The 19,102-nt window shown below is 46.3% G+C and overlaps 1 protein-coding gene across 1 annotated transcript in view; it reads right to left on the bottom strand.

The window, feature by feature from the left end:
- LOC145337106 (GRB10-interacting GYF protein 2-like) overlaps positions 1-19,102 on the bottom strand; it is a 137,597-nt gene that overhangs the window by 84,226 nt on the left and 34,269 nt on the right. Inside the window, 2 exon segments of the mRNA XM_080181863.1 lie at positions 3,135-3,273; positions 10,837-10,913. The gene's annotated coding sequence lies outside the window, so the exon portion shown is untranslated.

Raw genomic sequence — 19,102 nt, 5'->3', positions numbered from 1 at the left:
ATTGAATGGCGGGACAGACTCGAGGGGCGAGATGGCCTACTCCTGCTCCTATTTCTTATGTTCTTATGTTCAAATGAGGGGCATAGATCAGCTGGATATTCAACATCCTTTCCCAAATGTAGGGGAGTTTAAAACCAGAGGGCATCAGTTTAGGGTCCAGATGGGCAATTTTTTCACACCAAGGATGGTGAGTATCTGGAACAAGCTGCCAGAGGCAATAGTAGAGGTGGCTACAATTTTATCTTTTAGAAAGCAGTTAACAGTTACATGGGTAAGATGGGTATTGAGGTTTATGGGCCAAATGCTGAACAAGTTTAGTGGTTAAAAAAAGGCAGCATGGACAAGTTGGTCCAAAGGGCCTGTTTCCATGCTGCAAACCTCTAGGACTCTCTGACTATATGAGTATGAATATGGGTATAGAGGGATATGGGCCAAAAGCAGGCAATTAGGACTAGGAGTTTAAAAAAAAGGGGGCGACATGGACAAGTTGGGCCGAAGGACCTGCTTCCATGCTGTGAACCTTTATGACTCTTGTATCAAACTCAGGATTTTAAACAGCTCTTGTCAAATCCCCTCACGGCCTCCTCTGCTCCCAGGAGAACAACTGCAGATGCTTATACATCTGGAATATCAGTTCGTGTGTTAGCCTCGCGAGTGCAACAAGCACTCCAGAAAATTTCCGGTCTTTTTTCTCAACTTCTGGGAAAAGCTAACTTAACAGGTGCAGGGGATCTGGAAATTTAGTGATACAAAACTATTCAGATGAAGCAGGAGCTCTGGCATCTTCAAGGGCATACTCAGCACCCAACTAAAACAGTGAAATTCAGGGTGCACAATGACAGTTACGAAACATTTTAAGTTTATTTATTAGTGTCACAAGTAGGCTTACATTAACACTGCAATGAAACTACTGTGAAAATCTACTAGTTGTCACACTCTGGCGCGCCTGTTCGGGTAACACTGAGGGAGAATTTAGCACGGCCAATGCACCCTAACCAGCGCATCTTTCGGACTGTGGGAGGAAACTGGAGCACCCGGAGGAAACCCACGCAGACGGGGTAGAATGTGCAAACTCCGCACAAACAGTGACCCAAGCCGGGAATCGAACCCAGGTCCCTGGCATGGCACTGTGAAGCAGCAGCGCTAACCATCCCATGCTTCACATGTAAGGATTTTCTCAGTAAAGGAAAAAAGGAAAAGGGTGAACTATGCACAAAAGTTCAAAAATATAATTTTTCCAGAAACAATATCACAAAACATCGGTCAGAAACCAAGCAGTGGCAAAACACTGAAAGTCAGGTAAAACAAATAAATCCACCCTACTGCAGCCCAAGTAACACCTTAACAAAATATTCTACATTTCATTGCAGTTTATCTTACGGTTTGCTAAATATCTTCAGGTACAATACTTTAGCTGAACAAGAAATCTCTTAGAATAGCAACTGCTGCAGGAATAACAAACAGTGAGGCAAATGGCCAGGTAGATGACAGGAAGCGATGGCCTAGCGGTATTATCGCTAGATTATTAATCCAGAAACTCAGCTAATGTTCTGGGGGACCCGGGTTCGAATCCCACCATGGTAGATGCTGGAATTTGAATTCAATTAAAAAAATCTGGAATTAAGAATCTACTGATGACCCATTGTCAGAAAAAACCCATCTGGTTCCCTTTAGGGAAGGAAATCTGCCGTCCTTACCTGGTCTGGCCTACATGTGACTCCAGAGCCACAGCTAATGTGATTGACTCTCAACTCCTCCTGAAGCAGCCTAGCAAGCCACTCAGCTCAGGCCAACTAGGGATGGGCAATAAATGCTGGCCCAGCCAGCGGATAACCAATAAATGAGCCAGCCATGTTCAATGAATAAAGATAATTGGTTTCTGGTCGAGTTGACTAAAGAAATTGATGGGACAACTCATCTTGTTGAGAGATGGGCCGAATGGTCAGCAGATTTCCTTCCCTAAAGGGAACCAGATGGGTTTTTCATGATGACAACGGGTCATCAGTAAATTCTTAATTCCAGATTTTTTAATTGAATTCAAATTCCACCATCTGCCATGGCAGGTTTTGAACCCAGGTCCCCTAGAACATTAGTCACAAGTAAGACTTACATCAACACTGCAATGGAGATACTGCGAAATTCCCCTAGTCGCCACAGTCCAACGCCTATTCGGGTCAATGCACCCTAACCAACACGTCTTTCCGACTGTGGGAAGAAACCAGAACATCCAGAGGAAACCCATGCAGACAGGGGAAAACGTGCAGATTCCACACAGTGACCCAAACTGGGAATCAAATCTAGCTCCCTGGCACTGTGAGGCAGCAGTGCTAACCACTGTGCCACACCCAAATGTTAAAAATCCTGCTCTCCCACCCAAAGAGAGGTGGGGAGATCTTACCCCACAACCTTCCCCTTTTTCTCCCCACCAAATATCACCAGAAATTAAAGTTGACCAGCTGAGCTTAATGCTGCAGTTGATAAGTCAAAATCCAAGTGAGATCCAGAGGACAGTGGACAGCAAACAAAACTGGAGCTCTGCACTGGGGAGTTCTCAAACAGGAAATGGAGAGAGTCCAAAAATACATTCACACACTGAAAATTAAGCGCGTCACAAAATTTGCTGCGGATAAATAGAACTTAAAGCCAAAAGAGAAGGATCTGACACAAATCAAACTAACACTAGTGAAGAAAGTCAGGACGGATATGGAATGAGTGGTATTAACAGGAAATAGAAATGCAACAGAGGGTAAGAGTCATGTGGAGATTGGGGGGGAGGAGGATCTTGGAATTGAAGGTGCAGTGGGAAAAGTAAACAATTTACATTTTCACTTAAGATCAAGGTCATGTTTAACTGTGTAGAGATGCCGGTGTCGGATTGGGGTAAAGACAGTAAGTAGTCTCACAACACCAGGTTAACGCCCAACAGGGTTGGCCTTTGTTATAAGGTAGGTACGACTCATGGGAAGGAATATCGGGGTGAGCACTCTCATGAGTGCAGAATGTCATGTCTGAAAAGGGGGGAGTCTGAGGTGTGTGCCGAGTATATGGAAAAGTAGCAGGGGAAGGGGGGGTCAAAACTAGTGCACCTGTACCAATATCTAAAACACAACATAAAATAAGAGCGTTTCACATACCTTGACCACAGGTCAGGTCCCCAACCTACTGCCGGTGTTGGAGACTCCCCAAGATGTGTTGTTCTGAGTGGCTAGCGAGAGGTGAATTGGTCTGATCGTAATCCCTTTAATGGTTCACAAAGCACTCTGGCTTATTTCACTGTAAACATGGATAAAAGTTCACAATTAGAAACCTGACCACACCAGAGATTTACTTTTGGGTTTGTGGGAACTGGGAATCTAGACAAGACAGACAATAATTATCCACTTCCCCTTGCGAACCTAACATGATTCTGTTCTGCAAGGAGAACAGTCCCAATCTCTCCAATCTAACCTCATAACTAAAGTTTTGCACCCCTGGACCATTCTTGTGAACCTCTTCTGCACTAATGCGTTCACATGCTGGAGTCCAGAACCATACACAATATTCCAGCTGAGGTCTAACTGCTAGGATAGAGGGATTAGCAGGGTAAATATGTGGGGTTACGGGGATAGGGCCTGGATGTTGGCGGTGCAGACTCGACGGGCCATATGGCGTCCTTCTGCACTGTAGGGATCTATTCTAATCTAGTGTTTTTATACAAGTTCAGCATGACCTCCTTGCTCTTGGTACCCTTAATCCTCTATTAATAAAGCCCAGGGAACTACATACTTTATTAACTGCTCTCTCCACCTTCCTGCCACCTTCAATGATTTATGCTTATTTCTAACCAGGTTCCTCCGTTCCTGCACCCTCCCCACCTTTGGAGTTATACCCCTTATTTCATATAGTCTCCCCACTTTCTCTTACCAAAATCAACTCATTTTGCTCGCATTGGGTTTCATCTGCCACGTATCTGCCCTTGCCACCTACTTGTCTGTCCTTGCCTATTAGTGTGCCGATAGAAGACTTTGGGACGCCCCTTCTCTTTGCTTCTCCACCTCTCTCTGTGAGCCTCCGACATTCGGTTTGGTTCTCAATTGTATTTTCTACCCGACACCCGCCAGAAGCACACTTTTCCTTTATGTTAACACCCACTCCTTTCTCATCCAGGATGCCCGCGATGAGTTTGTCCAACCTTCTGAGACGATATACCTTGAGTGCACCCAAACCCTTTCTTCTTTGAAGGCAGCCCATTGTTCTGCTGTGGATCTTTCCAACCTTTGGTTCCAATCTCTCCAATCCATCTGACCCAGCTCTGTTCCTGCCACATTGAAGTCATCTCTTCCTCCCCCCCAGTTGATTATTCTTACTCTGCATTGCCATCAGACATAGGAACAGAATTAGGCCACTTGGCCCATCGAGTCTGCTCCGCCACTCTACCACAGCTGATATGATTCTCATTCTCCTACCTTCTCCCCTTAACACCTGATCCCCTTATTAATCAAGAACCTATCTATCTTTGTCTTAAAGACACTCAATGACCCGGCCTCCACGGCCTTCTGCGGCAAAGAGTTCCATGCTCGGGCTGAAGAAATTCCTCCTCATCTTGGCTTCTCCCATTGTCCTTTGCTAGTGAAATTTTCAACCTTGTAATAAAATAATCACTGTTTCCTAAATGCTCCCCCACTGAGAGTTGGCCAACTCATTTCCAAGAACCAGGTCCAGCCGTGACTCCTTTCTTGTTGAACTGGACACAAACAGCTGCAGAAAATTCTACTCAACACACTCCAGAAACTCTCGCTCCTCACTGCCCTTTAATTACCTGAACTATAGACTGGACAGTGGTAGGGAAAGTCCCCCATTAGGACTGCTCTATAATGTTTGCACTTACCTGTAATCTCCCTGCAGATTTGTTCCCCCACAGCCTTCCCATGACTTGGTGACTTATAGACTGCACAGAAATGCAGTTTATTCCTTAGCTCTGGTCAAATAGATTCATCCAACCCTCTAGGATAACACTCTGGGACGGCACAGCGTTAGCACTGCTGCCTCACAGCACCAGGGACCCGGATTTGATTACAAGCTTGGGTCACCGTCTGCGTGGAGTCTGCACATTCTCCCGTTGTCTGCGTGGGTTAGCTCCAGTTTCCTCCCACGATCTGAAAGACGCGCTGGTTAGGTGGATTGGCCGTGTTAAATTCTTCCTCAGCGTACCCGGGCTGCACAGTAGCACAGCGGTTAGCACTGCTGCCTCACAGCGCCAGGGACCCGGATTCGATTCCCAGCTTGGGTCACTGCCTGTGCGGAGCCTGCACGTTCTCTGCATGGGTTTCCTCCCACACTCAAAAGATGTCTGGGTTAGGTGGATTGGCTATGCTAAATTGCTCCAGAGTGTCAGGGAGATCAGCTAGGGGAAATATGTGGGGTTATGGGGATAGAGCCAGGGTGAGATTGTGGTCAGTGGAAACTTGATGGGCCAAATGGCCTCCTTTTGCACAATAGGGTTCTTTCCTCCCAGCCAGAAGATGGTGAGGTTCAGTATCTGGTCTGCTATTTTGCTACGAACTAAACTTTCAGCCTTGGCTACAACGGGACAAGCAACTCTGCAACTTCAAAGCAGTGTAGGAAAACAGGTGTTATGATGCTGACCCAGTAATTACCTGGGCTAATAATCTAAAAACCTGCACTGAAAACAAAGCCCACCGAGAAAATTTAAATTTAGTGAATTAAATATATCTGGAATAAAAAGGATGTTGTAAAAATCTGGAATAAAAAGATACAGGCTGTATAAAAATCCATCTGCTTCACCGATGTCCTTCAGAACAAGAAATCTACCCTCCTCACTCCAACAGGCTAAGAAGTGAATTCAGACCCACAATGCGGCCCAATATTAAGTGACCTCCAAAATGGGCGGGCAGGGTGGCACAGTGGTTAGTGCTGCTGCCTCACAGCGCCAGGGACCCTGGTTCGATTCCCGGCTTGGGTCACTGTCTACGTGGTGTTTGCATGTTCTCCCCGTGTCTGTATGGATTTCCTCCAGGTGCTCCCGCTTCCTCCCACAGTCCTAAAGGCATGCTGGTTAGGGTGCTAAATTCTCCCTCGGTGTTAGCCCAAACAGGTGCTGGAGTGTGGCGACTAGGGGATTTTCACAGTAACTTCATTGCAGTGTTAATGCAAGCCTACATATGACACAGTTTAAACTTTATTTATCAATGAAATGTCACAGCAAGTCACTCAGTTACATTGCAAAGACAGCTCGGCCACCATCTTCTCAGGGGCAAGAGTGACACCCACATCCAGCTAATGAATTTATCATTTATCAATTTACTTAATATAATTTATTTGGAGGTCACACGGTGGCTAGCACTGCTGTCTCACAGCGCCAGGGACCCGGGTTCGATTCCCAGCTTGGCCCCCCCCAATGCTCTGATTTCCTCCCACAGTCTGAAAGACCTGCTGGTTAAGGCACTAAATTCTCCCTCAGTGTTACCTGGACAGGCGCCAGAGTGTGGCGACTAGGGGAATTTCACAGTAACTTCATTGTAGCGTTAATGTAAGCCTACCTGCGACTAATAAATAAAACAAACACAGCCCGGGTGCTGGGATGAGTGCACATGGCTATATATTGCCGTTCTTGAGGAATAGGGAAAAGGGGATTAAGTACAAGCTATAACCTGGTATCACAACTTACATGGAAAAAATATACAAGTTTCAGCTCCCCAGCTAAAACAGGGTTAAAAGTAATTAATCCTTCAGGATTTTATCCAGACAGCAGGCACGCATTTGAAGCTTCAGAGGCACCAAGTCTGGGGACAGCCCCCGGAATCCCTTTTTAAAATAGCAAGAAACAGAGCCTGTGGTGACGTCAGCAGATACTTTGCAATCTGTTTGCAGTGTAAAATTATCTGAGCCTGGCACACAGCCACGGACTTTTGTTTGCCTCATTTAATAAGGGCAAAAATCAAAAAGCCGACTGGCTAACCAACTTGGTACAATGTATACAACTTTCTATTGCAGCCAGATTACTGACTGCATGGAAGAGGGCCAAAACATATCAGCAACTCCTTTTTTTCATAAAACAAAGGAGTGACATTTGGCCACTGAAATAGACCCTCTGTTCACCCGCACCACGACATACCACTGTCAGCAATCCTGTAAACCAGAAGCACCAACCAAAGAGGGAGTTAAAAACCAGACAGCAAACTGACCATGACCCCGCCAATAATGCAGGGCTCTTTAAAATTTTTATTTTATTTATTTATTAGCATCGCAAGTTGGCTCACATTAACATCGATGAAGTTATCGTGGAAATCTCCCAGCCACCACATTCCAGCGCCTATTCAGGTAACACCGAGGGAGAATTTAGCAGCTAACCAGCATGTCTTTTGGACTGCTGGAGGAAACCGGAGCACCCGGTGGAAACCCACGCAGACATGGGGAGAACATGCAGACTCCACACAGACAGTGACCAAAGCTGGGAATTTATTAATGATTTATTATTGTCACATGTACTGGGATACAGTGAAAAAGTATTCTTTCTTGCGCGCTACACAGACAAAGCATACTGTTCATAGAGAACATACAAAAGAAGGATTTAAAGTTTTATTTATTTATTAGTGTCTCAAACAAGCTTACATTAACACTGCAATGAAGTTACTGTGAAAACCCTTTGTCGCCACACTCCAGCACCTGTTCGGGTAACACTGAGGGAGAATTTAGTACGGCCAATGCATCCTAACCAGCGCGTCTGGGAGGAAACCAGAGCACCCGGAGGAAACCCATGCAGATATGGGGAGAACGTGCAGGCTCCACACAGACAACTCAAGCCAGGAATTGAACCTGGGTCCCTGGCGCTGTGAGGCTGCAGTGCTAATCACCATGCCACCCCAGAGAGTAACTGAAAAAGCCCCGAATCGATACAATGGGCTGTGTTTGCTGGGTGAGTTGATCTTTATACGGACGCCAGGTTTTGGTCGCAGCTTTCTCCCTGAGAAACAAACAAGACTGACGCATGAACAGCCACTTGTCAATGCACAAGGAAGTGGAAAGCAGCCATCATAATATCATTTTGGAGCCTCTGGGAAGAATATAATAACTGCAATGCAATCCTAACACCGCTCTGGGCACCTCCTCCCAGCAGCAGCAGTGCAACCACTCCTGCAGACTGGGAATGAATCAAATCAGTTAAGTTTCAAACAGCTTGGGTGAGAACAAAATCCTTTCCTGTCGGCTGACAAACTGGCATTTGATTTGTAGTGGAACAAGTGGGGGGTAGAGTAAGCTTGTGTTCTTAATTCACTTCCACAGAAGTAATGCACTTCACAGATGCACCATAGAAAGCATTCTTTCTGGGTGTATCAGAGTCCTGCTCTGCCCAAGACCACAAGGGATGTGAACGAAGCCCAATCCATCACACAAACCAGCCTCCCATCCATTGACTCTGTCTACACTTCCCGCTGCCTTGGGAAAAGCAGCCAGCGTAATCAAGGACCCCAGAAACCCCGGACACACTCTCTTCCACCTTCTTCAGTCGGGAAGAAGATATAAAAGTCTGAGGTCATGTACCAACCGACTCAAGAACAGCTTCTTCCCTGCTGCTGTCAGACTTTCGAATGGACCTCGCATTAAGTTGATCTTTGTCTACACCCTAGCTATGACTGTAACACTACATTCTGCACTCTCTCCTTTCCTTCTCTATGAATGGTATGCTTCGTCTGTATAGCACACAAGAAATAATACTTTTCACTGTATCCCAATACATGTGACAATAATAAATCAAATCCTTCTCCCCTATGACTCTATGAATGGTATGCTTTGTCTGTATAGTGTGCAAGAAATGATGCTTTTCACTGTATCCCAATACATGTGACAATAATAAATCAGATCAAATCCTTCTTCCCATGTACTCTTTGAACGGTATGCTTTGTCTGTATAGCGCGCAAGAAACAATACTTTTTACTGTTTGTTAATGCACGTGACAATAATAAATCGAATCAAATCGAAAAAAGGGGGTTTGCATCAGGGCTCAGCGAGTGAAAAGTATGTAGTTAAGGTGCAGTCAAGCGACTCAGAACAAGTTTTAATAGGCCGTGGCGCTTTGAAGAGGGAAAAGGTTGAGAGACAATGCTGACGGATATTCCTCATGCTTGTTAGCATCACTTCCCTTAAACAACACCGCAGGCAGCTACAGGGATTATAAAAGCAGCAAGCCATCAAGGCCAATGAGACACTCCCATCACTTTTCTCACCACATGCTGCAGAAAGAAACTTCTATGCATTCCCTGTTAACCCGTTTAAGTTCGAATGCGTGTCCCTTATTCAGGTTCCCCCCCCCCCCCCCCCCCCGGAATCTGCTCTAACTCTCTCTCATGCAAAGAAACATGTTGACATGACAAATCCGTGGAATCTCCCTGCACAACCGTGGCAAAATGAAGCATTTCACATCCTTCCTTCTGCTGGGCAATATCTGTGATTAGCTGTTCCTGTGAAGAATACAGCTGTTCCCTTCCCTAAATGGGAGAAGCCCTTGATGCCACCTCCACATTCCCTAAAGCTTCAGTTGTAACACCTGTCTGACGCTTAAAAGGCATAGTGGGTTAGCACTGCTGCCTCACAGCGCCAGGGAACCGGGTTCAATTCCCGACTTGGGTCACTGCCTGTGCGGAGTCTGCACGTTCTCCCCGTGTCTGCGTGGGTTTCCTCTGGCTGCTCCGGTTTCCTCCCACAGTCCAAAAGATTAGGGAGCATTGGCTGTGCTAAATTCTCCCTCAGTGTTACCCGAACAGGTGCCAGAGTGTGGGGATTTTCAAAATAATTTCATTGCAGTGCTAATGTAAGCCTATTTGTGACACTAATAAATAAACAACACGATGGCATAGTGATGAGCACTGCTGCCTCACAGCGCCAGCAACCCAAGTTCGACACTCAGCCTGGGTCACCATCTGTGCGGAGTCTGCACGTTCTCCCTCGTGTCTGTGTGTGTTTCCTCTGGGTGCTCCGGTTTCCTCCCACATTCCAAAGGACATACTGATTAGGGTGCACTGGCCATGCTAAATTCTCCCTCAGTATTACCCGAACAGGCGCCAGAGTGTGGGGATTTTCTCAATAACTTCATTGCAGTGTTAATGTAAGCATACTTGTGACAGTGATAAATAAATAAAATCCAGACTAATTTCCTAAAGCTTCAATGTGATGCCTGGCTGAAGCTCACAAGGAGAATTACTGTAGCTTTGAAAGACATCACCACAGCAGCTCCTACCACACTAACCTTAGGCATCCCCACAATTTGATCACAGAATCAACACCTTGCACTTCTACAAATAATTACAACAGAGGGAAAGGGGAGGAGATTTAAACTGTACAGCCATTAGGCTCTGCAATTGGAGGAGGACTGTACCAAGGAACTTGGCACAATGCTGGAAGGAGAAGGGTTGCTCTCCAAATGTTTAAACTGAAATTTTAAAGTTCATTTTCGAACAAATTTAAGTTTTTTTTCCATTAGTGTCACAGATAGGCTTATATTAATAATTCCCTGTTCGCCACACTCTGGCGCCAGTTCGGTTAACACTGAAGGAGAATTTAGCACAGCCAATGCACCCTAACCAGCACATCTTTCAGACTGTGGGAGGAAACCAGAGCATCCAGAGGAAACCCACAGGGCGAGAATGTGTAGACTCCGCACAGGCAGTGACCCAAGGCCAGGAATCAAACTGGGTCCCTGGCGCTGTGAGGCAGCAGCGCTAACTGCTGTGCCACCATGCTGCCCCAAATACACAGTTGAAGAAATCCTTCAGACACAAAGTGAGGAAGAGGAAATACATCAATTAGCTCTCGCCTTCCAAGAGGGGAGTTTGTACTTACAGTTTTGCCCAGTAGCTCAGCTGGTTGTACGGTCACCCAGGATGGCAGTCGGGTCACTACAATTGGTCTCAGCACCTCTGGGTGGGAGAAAAGGGAGAAAACAGATGATTGGCAAGAGGATAGTAAAGACGCCTTACGTTTGCAGATTGAAAGAATGTAAAACTTGCATTTTGATAGCACCATTTCAGAATCAGCAGATTTCTCACGGCCTTTTATAACCACTTTTCACTGTTAGAACTTAGGAAACACAGCAAGCACCAATTTGCAGATAGCAAGCTCACACAAAACAGCAGGGTGATAATCACTGGTTTGTTCTGCTGTGGATTAAGGAATAAATGTTCCCACGTTCGCCTTCAAAATCGCACCGTGGGATTTAGAAGGACGGGGCATCTGATTGGAATGATAGAGGGATCTGGATGGCCATGTTCGTGACTCGCAAAAAGTCGGTATACGCAGGTGCAGCAAGTAATAGAAGAAAGCAAATAAATTGTTGGCATTTATTGCAAAGGGATTGGAGTATAAAAGTAGACAAGTGCTGTTGACATTGTACTGGGTGTTGGTGAGACCACATGTGGAGCACAGTGTCCAGTCTTGGTCTCCTTTATTTGAGGAAGGATGTGGTGGCTTTGGAGGCAGTTCAGAGGAGGTTCACCCAGATTGATTCCGGGGATGGAAGGGTTAACGTACAAAGGAGAGGTTAAACAGTTTGGGGTTTGTACTCGCTGGTGTTTAGAAGGATGAGAGGGGATCTGTTCGAAATATATAAAATTCTAAAAGGGATTGATAGAGTAAATGTAGACCAAATGTTTCCCCCTTGTGGGGCAATTTAGAACAAGAGGTCACAGGGTACAGGGTGAGAGATTTAAAACCGAGATGAGAAGAACTACTTCTCGCACAGGGTGGGGTGAATTTGTGGAACTCACTGCCCCATAGCGTGGAGGAGTCTGAATCACTGAATGGTTTTGAGGAGATAGATAGATACATTTCTGATTAAAAAATGGGTTGAAAGATGGGGAAGAGACGGGGAGGTGGATTTGAGACCAGCAAGAGATCAGCCATGATCTAATTGAATGGTGGACCAGGCTCGAAGGACTGAATGGCCTAATTCTGCTCTAAATCCTATCCTTTTGTCATTCCCACTTAAATGTAAGAACTAGGAGTAGGAGAAAGCAATTCAGCTCTTGGAGCCTGTCCCGCCATTCAATATGATTACGGCTGATCTCTCTCCTGGTCTCAACTCCACTTTGCTGCCTGCTCCCCATTGCCCTTTATCCCACTTTTCATTAGAAACATATCCATCTTGTAGTTGGATCAGTAGGTTGATTCTTCCTCCTCTACACCCTGGTTCAGCGAGTGCCACAGGTTCACAACCCTCAGAGAAGCAGTTTCTCCTCATCTCAGGTGGTGGGTGGGGTCGGGATCGAGACAGGGCCTCAGTTTCACATTGAATTCAAAATGCAGTGAGGGGCTCCCCACGTCCAAGACTGTCCGACAGCCTTCTAACACTTGAATGACGGACGACAGACAAACGGCTAAATCTAATTCAATATAATGTGGAGAAATTGGGGGAGGGATGGGTTGGGGATTGGAAGGGAACACAGTTATAAACATCGCTGATAAGACAAATCAGTAGGAAAGCAAAGGATAAGAAACTCAACTAGACGGTAAAACTTTAAAAGATTATAGGACACAGGAACTTTGAAGCCACATCTTCAAAAGTGGAAGAACAAGTGATAAGAGCCTGATTTATAAACAGGTTCACTGAGCAACTCGAGCTAAGAGATAAGGTGAAGTCTACATTAATCATTAGTTCGGAATATCAGGGCCTCTGATGGCTGTCTTTAGACAGTAGCAATACAGTCACAACGCAGAGAAGAAAATTTACTTGGGTAACAGCAGAAAAGTGAGGTTTTAGTCTCTATGCATAGCCACAAAACTGGTCTTCTGTAAAGAAGACCAAACTGAAGGTCTCTTCATGCAGGCAAAAGGACTGAGAAATTGGAATCGGATAGACAAAATGGCGAGTGGCTTTGAAAAAGAAACCAGGTATGAACCATTCAAGTTAGGCACAGTGGTTAGCACTGCTGCCTCTCTGCGCCAGGGATCCGGCCTCGGGTCACTGTCTGTGTGGAGTTTACACATTCTCCCCACGTTTATGTGGGTCCCTCCAGGTGCTCCAGTTTTCTCCCACCGTCCAAAAGACATGCTGGTTAGGTGGACTGGCTGTGCTAAATTGTCCCTTAGTGGTCAAAGAAATGCAGGTTAGGTGGATTGGCCATGCTAAATTGCCCCTTAGGGTCCAAACTTGAGGTTGGGGAATTGCCCATGTTAAATTGTCCCTTAGGGTCCAAGGAATGCAGATTAGATGGACTGGCCATGCTAAATTGCTCCTTAGTCCAACGACGTGCTGTTTAAGTGGATTGGCCATGTTAAATTGCCCCTTGGTGACCAAAGATGTGTAGGTTAGGTGGATTGGCCATGCTAAATTGTCCCTTAGTATACCCAAACAGGCGTCAGAGTGTAGTGACGAGTGGATTTTCACAGTAACTTCATTGCAGCATTAATGTAAACCTACTTGCGACACGAATAAACAAACTTAGAGATGCACTCATTTCTGATAACGAGAAGGCAAAATGTATGCTGGAATAGTTGAATCATTTGAAATATGATTGCGCCAACAGGAAATGGTGGAAGCAGAACACAAAACATGAAGCAAATTTTAATTATTAGTCACAAGTAAGGTTTACATTAACATCGCAGTGAAGTTAGTGCGAAAACCCCCCAGTCGCTACACTCTGGTGCCTGTTCAGATAACACTGGGGTAGAATTTAGCACGGTCGATGCATTCTAACCAGCACATCTTTCGGAGTGTGGGAGGAAACCCACTCAGACACGAGGAGAACGTGCAGACTCCACACAGACAGTGGCCCAAGCCGGGAATTGAACCCGGGTCCCTGGTGCTGTGAGGCAGCTGTGCTAACCATCCTATTGTTAAAAAAATTTAAACGGATATCTGTAAAGTCGACCAAATTAAAAAGCGAATGGAAAAAACAGTATGAACGAAAGGTATCAAAAACTGAGCCCATCACCGATAATGAACAACCCAGACGCAACTCCCGGTCTATCAGTTTTTTTAATGCAAGCACAGGGATCTGGGACATGATGCTGCAGCAGCTGAATAGTCGACTGACTGCGGCGAGCTGTCACTAAGGAACGACACTGGAATGCAGTTAGAAGCCAGTGAGGTGGAGAGGGAGAGTCAGAGTACAAGCTTACTGCCAGCTGTTCGAAACAGACTCAGCTGGAGGTCATTTCATATCCACTGCTGGCCCGCTACCAACAACAAAGGCCATTCCCCAAAAATAAAAATACACACCCACCACACCATCCTTTCTGGTTGTATCACAGCCTGGTATGGGCTCCTGCTCTGTCCAAGACTGCAAGAAACTACAAAAGGTCATGAATGTAGCCCAATCCATGATGCAAACCAGCCTCCCATCCATTGACTCTGTCTACACTTCCCACTGCCTCGGGAAAAGCAGCAGCATAATTAAGGATCCCCACGCACCCCGGACATTCTCTCTTCCACCTTCTTCCGTCGGGACAAAGATACAAAAGTCTGAGCTCACGTACCAACTGACTCAGGAACAGCTTCTTCCCTGCTGCTGTCAGACTTTTGAATGGACCTACCTCATGATAAGTTGATCTTTCTCTACACCCTAGCTGTGACTGTGACACTACATTCTGCACCCTCTCCTTTCCTTCTCTATGAATGGTATGCTTTGTCTGTAATAGCGCGCAAGAAGCAATATTTTTCACTGTCCCCCAATACATGTGACAATAATAAATCAAATCCTTCTCCCCAAGTACTCTATGAATGGTATGCTTTGTCTGTATACCACACAAGAAACAAAACTTTTCACTGTTCCCAATTCATGTGACAAAATCATTCCCTGATGAACTGCAATCCCACATGCACTGCTTTATGTCCATCGATCTTGAGGTTAAGTTATCTGCTCAGGCCACGGAAAAGCATTCTTGCCGTCCCCAACTTCTCAGCGTATATTATAAGATATGGATTGTAAACCCTGTGCCAGGTAGTTCCAACCTGCCCAACACCCATGCTGCCACAAGGGTCTCTTGACATTATTAACTGCACTCCTGTCACTTACAGGCATCCCCTGTTGTCTAGTTAGCATTCCACAGCAGCTCATGCGTGGTCAGCACGTGTGATTCACTCGCTGAGTTAATCCAGTGCCTCGTTGCCAGAGCAAGTGAGGCCAGGAACCTCCCAGATTTCAGCCGCAGCCTGCACTGCATTAACTGACCGCTGTACACCCAGGCCAGGAACAAGAGGGAACAATCTACTCAGCCAGGTCCTCACCAATCTACCTGTCACAAATGCATCTGTCCATCACAGTGTAAAAGAACAAAGAAAATTACAGCACAGGAACAGGCCCTCCGGCCCTCCAAGCCTGCACCGACCATGCTGGCTGACTGAACTAAAACTCCCTACCCTTCCATATCTCTCCATTCCTGTCCTATTCATGTATTTGTCCAGACACCCCTTAAATGTCACAATTGTATCCGCTTCCACTACCTCCCCCAGCAGTGAGTTCCAGGCACCCACCACCCTCTGTGTAAAAAAAACTTGTCTCGTACATCTCATTTAAACTTTGCCCCTTACACCTTAAACCTGTGCCCCCCTAGTAATTGACTCTTCCACCCTGGGAAAAAGCTTCTGACTATCCATTCTGTCCATGCCTCTCATAATCTTGTAGACTTCTATCAGGTCGCCCCTCAACCTCCATCGTTCCAGTGAGAACGAACCAAGTTTCTCCAACCTCTCCTCATAGCTAATGCCCTCCATGCCAGGCAACATCCTGGTAAATCTCATCTGCACCCTCTCCAAAGCCTCCACATCCTTCTGATAGCGTGGCAAACAGAATTGAACACTATATTTCAAGTCAGTAGGAAGGACCACGAACAGTCCTGTGGGGACTTCACATCGAGGATACCTTCCATCATGTGTGTGGCACTATCACTGTGCTCAATGGGACAGATTTCAAACGAATCTGGCAACTCAAAGCTGGGCATCGCTACGGGCCATCAGAAGTAACAGAATTGTATACAACCACAATCTTGTACGCTCACGGCCAGGCACATCCTCCCATTCTTACTGTTACTATCAAACAGGTGGGTCAATCCTGGTTCAATAAACAGCGAAGGTGGGCATTCCAGGAGCAGCATCACACATAACTAGGGGCAGGAACAATTAGCCCTGCTGCCTCACAGCACCAAAGAACTGGGTTCAATTCCCAGCTTGGGTCACTTGTGTTGGGAGTCTGCACATTCTCCCCATGTCTGCGTGGGTTTCCTCCAAGTGCTGCAGTTTCCTCCCACAATCTAAAGATGTGCAGGTTAGGTGGATTGTCCATGCTAAATTGCCCCTTAGTGTCCAAAGATGTGCAGGTGAGGTGGATCGGCCGTGCTAAATTGCCCCTTAGTATCCAAAGATGTGGTTAGATGGATTGGCCATGCTAAATTACCCTTTAGGGTCAGGGGACTAGCTAGGGTAAATTCACGGGGTTATGCGAATAGGGCCTGGGTGGGATTGTGGTAGTGCAGACTCGATGGGCCAAATAGCCTCCTTCTTCACTGCAGGATTCTATGATTCTAAGCTGGGGAAGCTACAGCACAGGACTACTTGTGTGCTAACCAGTAAAAGCAGCGAGTGTTAGACAGAGCCAAGCACCTCCTTAACTAACATATCAGATCTAAGCTCTGCAGTAAACCCATGCAGACATGGGGAGAACATGCAGGCTCCACACAGACAGTGACCCAAGCCAGGAATCGAACCCAGGTCCCTGGCGCTGTGAGGCAGCAGTGCTAACCACTGTGCCACCCATGAAAAGAGAATTTCTAACAATCCCCACCATGTTCAATGGTGTTACCATATCAGATGTCAGCAATTCTGTGCTGAGTAACTCACCTCCTGACTGTCCAGCTTCTACAGACTTGAGTCAGGAGTGTAATAGAACACTCTCCAATTGCTTGGATGAGTACGCCTCCAAAAACACTGAAGGGGCTCAACACAATTCAGGGTAAACAGGCCCACGTGATGGGCTCTCCATCCGCCACTTTCAACGGTCGCTGGCTTCAGCACTGAAGCACTATCGCGACTCACCAAGGCGCCTCACACAGCATCTTCCAAACCTTTAACCTTACTGCCTAGAAAGGAACAAGGTCCCCTTCAAGCCATTTTGAAATATATCGGATGTTCCTTCACAGTCGCTGGGTCAAAATTCAGGAACTCCCTCACTAACAGCACAGTGGGTGTATCTACACCACACGGACAGCAGCAGTTCAAAGCGGCAGCTCATCGCCATCGTCTCAAGGGCAATTAGCGGTAAGCAATGAGTGCTGGCTTAGTCAACAACGCCCGCATCCCATGAAAGAATTAAAACAAAATAGTTCCAAGGTGCTTCACAGGAGTGGTAACTGACACTGAGTCACTTAAGGACAGCTAACTAAAAACGTGATCAAAGAGGGAGGTTCTAAGGAACAGCTTAAAGGAGCATAGAGACAGAGAGAAAGAGGAGGGGGGGAATAGAGATGGGGCAGTTTAGGGAGGGAATTCCAGGGCTAAGGGCCCAGGCACCTGAAAGCACAGCCACCAATTGCAAGACAATGCGAATCAGGAACATGCACGAGGCAAGAGTTATGGAGCACAGAGATCTGAGTAAATGGTTGGGCTGCAGTTGGTGGTGGTGGTGGTTTCAGATCGGGTTGGCACAATGGCGCAGTGGTTAACTCTGCTGCCTCACAGCCCCAGGGAGCTGGGTTCGATTCCCAGCTTGGGTCACTGTCTGAGTGGAGTTAGCACATTCTCCTGGTGTCTGTGTGGGTTTCCTCCGGGTGCTCCGGTTTCCTCCCATAGTCCAAAGATGTGCAGGTTAGGGTGCATTGACCCGAACAGGCGCCAGAGTGTGGCAACAAGACGAATTTCACAGTAGCTGTGTTAATGTAAGCCTTACTGGTGACTAATAAATAACTTTAACAAATACAGAGGGAGGGGAGGAGGCTGTGGAGGAAAATGGACAAGGCGGCGAGAAGTAAAAGAGATTCTGCCAGACCAGAACCAACGTAGTTCAGCTGGCTGAACAGGATTTGGTGCGAGTGCGGCTGAGGGGCAACAGAGATTCCTCGTGAGCTGAAACGGAGAGGGGCCAGTGCACAAGCGCAAGATATTTGAAACAATTCCAAGGATCTGCACTTGAAAACAAAATGAACCCTACAAAAGCGAAGGCCAGACAGCGTTGTATAAACAATGCATGTTTCAGTGTGGCACACAGCCATATAACTGAAAATTAGCCCCCTGGTAATGATCCCACTTCCTTTTCTTAGAGAAAATCAGTAAGCCTGGGGAGGAACAGCGTGCCTTTCGCTAATACTTTTAATACGTTAAGGCTTGGCACTCAAGGCCTCCTTTTCTTTAAAAAGCTGTCAGCATTTGGAGAACTACACAGTTACAGACACCAAGGAGACACCAGGAACCAAACAATAGAAGCAACACACTTCATACCCGTTCCAACAGTTTAGTGGTGTATGCAGGGGATCATAACAGTCAACTATGTGAAGCATCATTATCATATAGTTGTCCAATGCAGCAGAGAGCTTGAGTCCTCAGCCAGGGCTTGTCTCGAATGGGGATGATGCACAGTCTAGTATTCACACCTATCTATTGCCTGTGAGTCATTCATCAGCTCAAACATCACCCAAAAATAAATAAATAAATAACGCTGCAACCGCCCAGATATTCCATTTTTTAAAAACATTTCCATCTCCCTTATCCCATCCCACTCAAAATGACTGAGAGAGAACATTACACACAATTAGCACGGCTGCCTCACAATGCCATGGTCCCGGATTCGATTCCCAGCTTGGGTAAGTGGTAGATGGGATTTAACCCTGAACAACATGAGGTTATGCACACTGGAAGGAATAATTTGAGATGGTGGTACTAAATAAATGGTAGGACACTGGGAAGTTCTGTGGAACAAAGGCACCATGGCGTGTTTGTCCATAGATCTCTGAAAGATGAAAGGTATGTCAGTAGGACGGTGAAAAAGGCATATGGGACTCTTGCCTTAATGAATCGAGGCACAGATTATAAAAGCAGAGAGGTCATGAAGGAGTTGTACAGAACTTTGGTGAGGCCACAGCTGGAGGACTGCCTGCAGTTCTGGCTGCTACATTATCAGAA

The sequence above is a fragment of the Carcharhinus amblyrhynchos genome, unplaced genomic scaffold, assembly GCF_965287045.1.
Source record: "Carcharhinus amblyrhynchos unplaced genomic scaffold, sCarAmb.v2.hapA scaffold_43, whole genome shotgun sequence".
Lineage (NCBI taxonomy): Eukaryota > Metazoa > Chordata > Chondrichthyes > Carcharhiniformes > Carcharhinidae > Carcharhinus > Carcharhinus amblyrhynchos.
The sequence above is the reverse complement of the archived record's forward strand: the minus strand, read 5'-3'. Positions and strand labels throughout refer to the sequence as shown.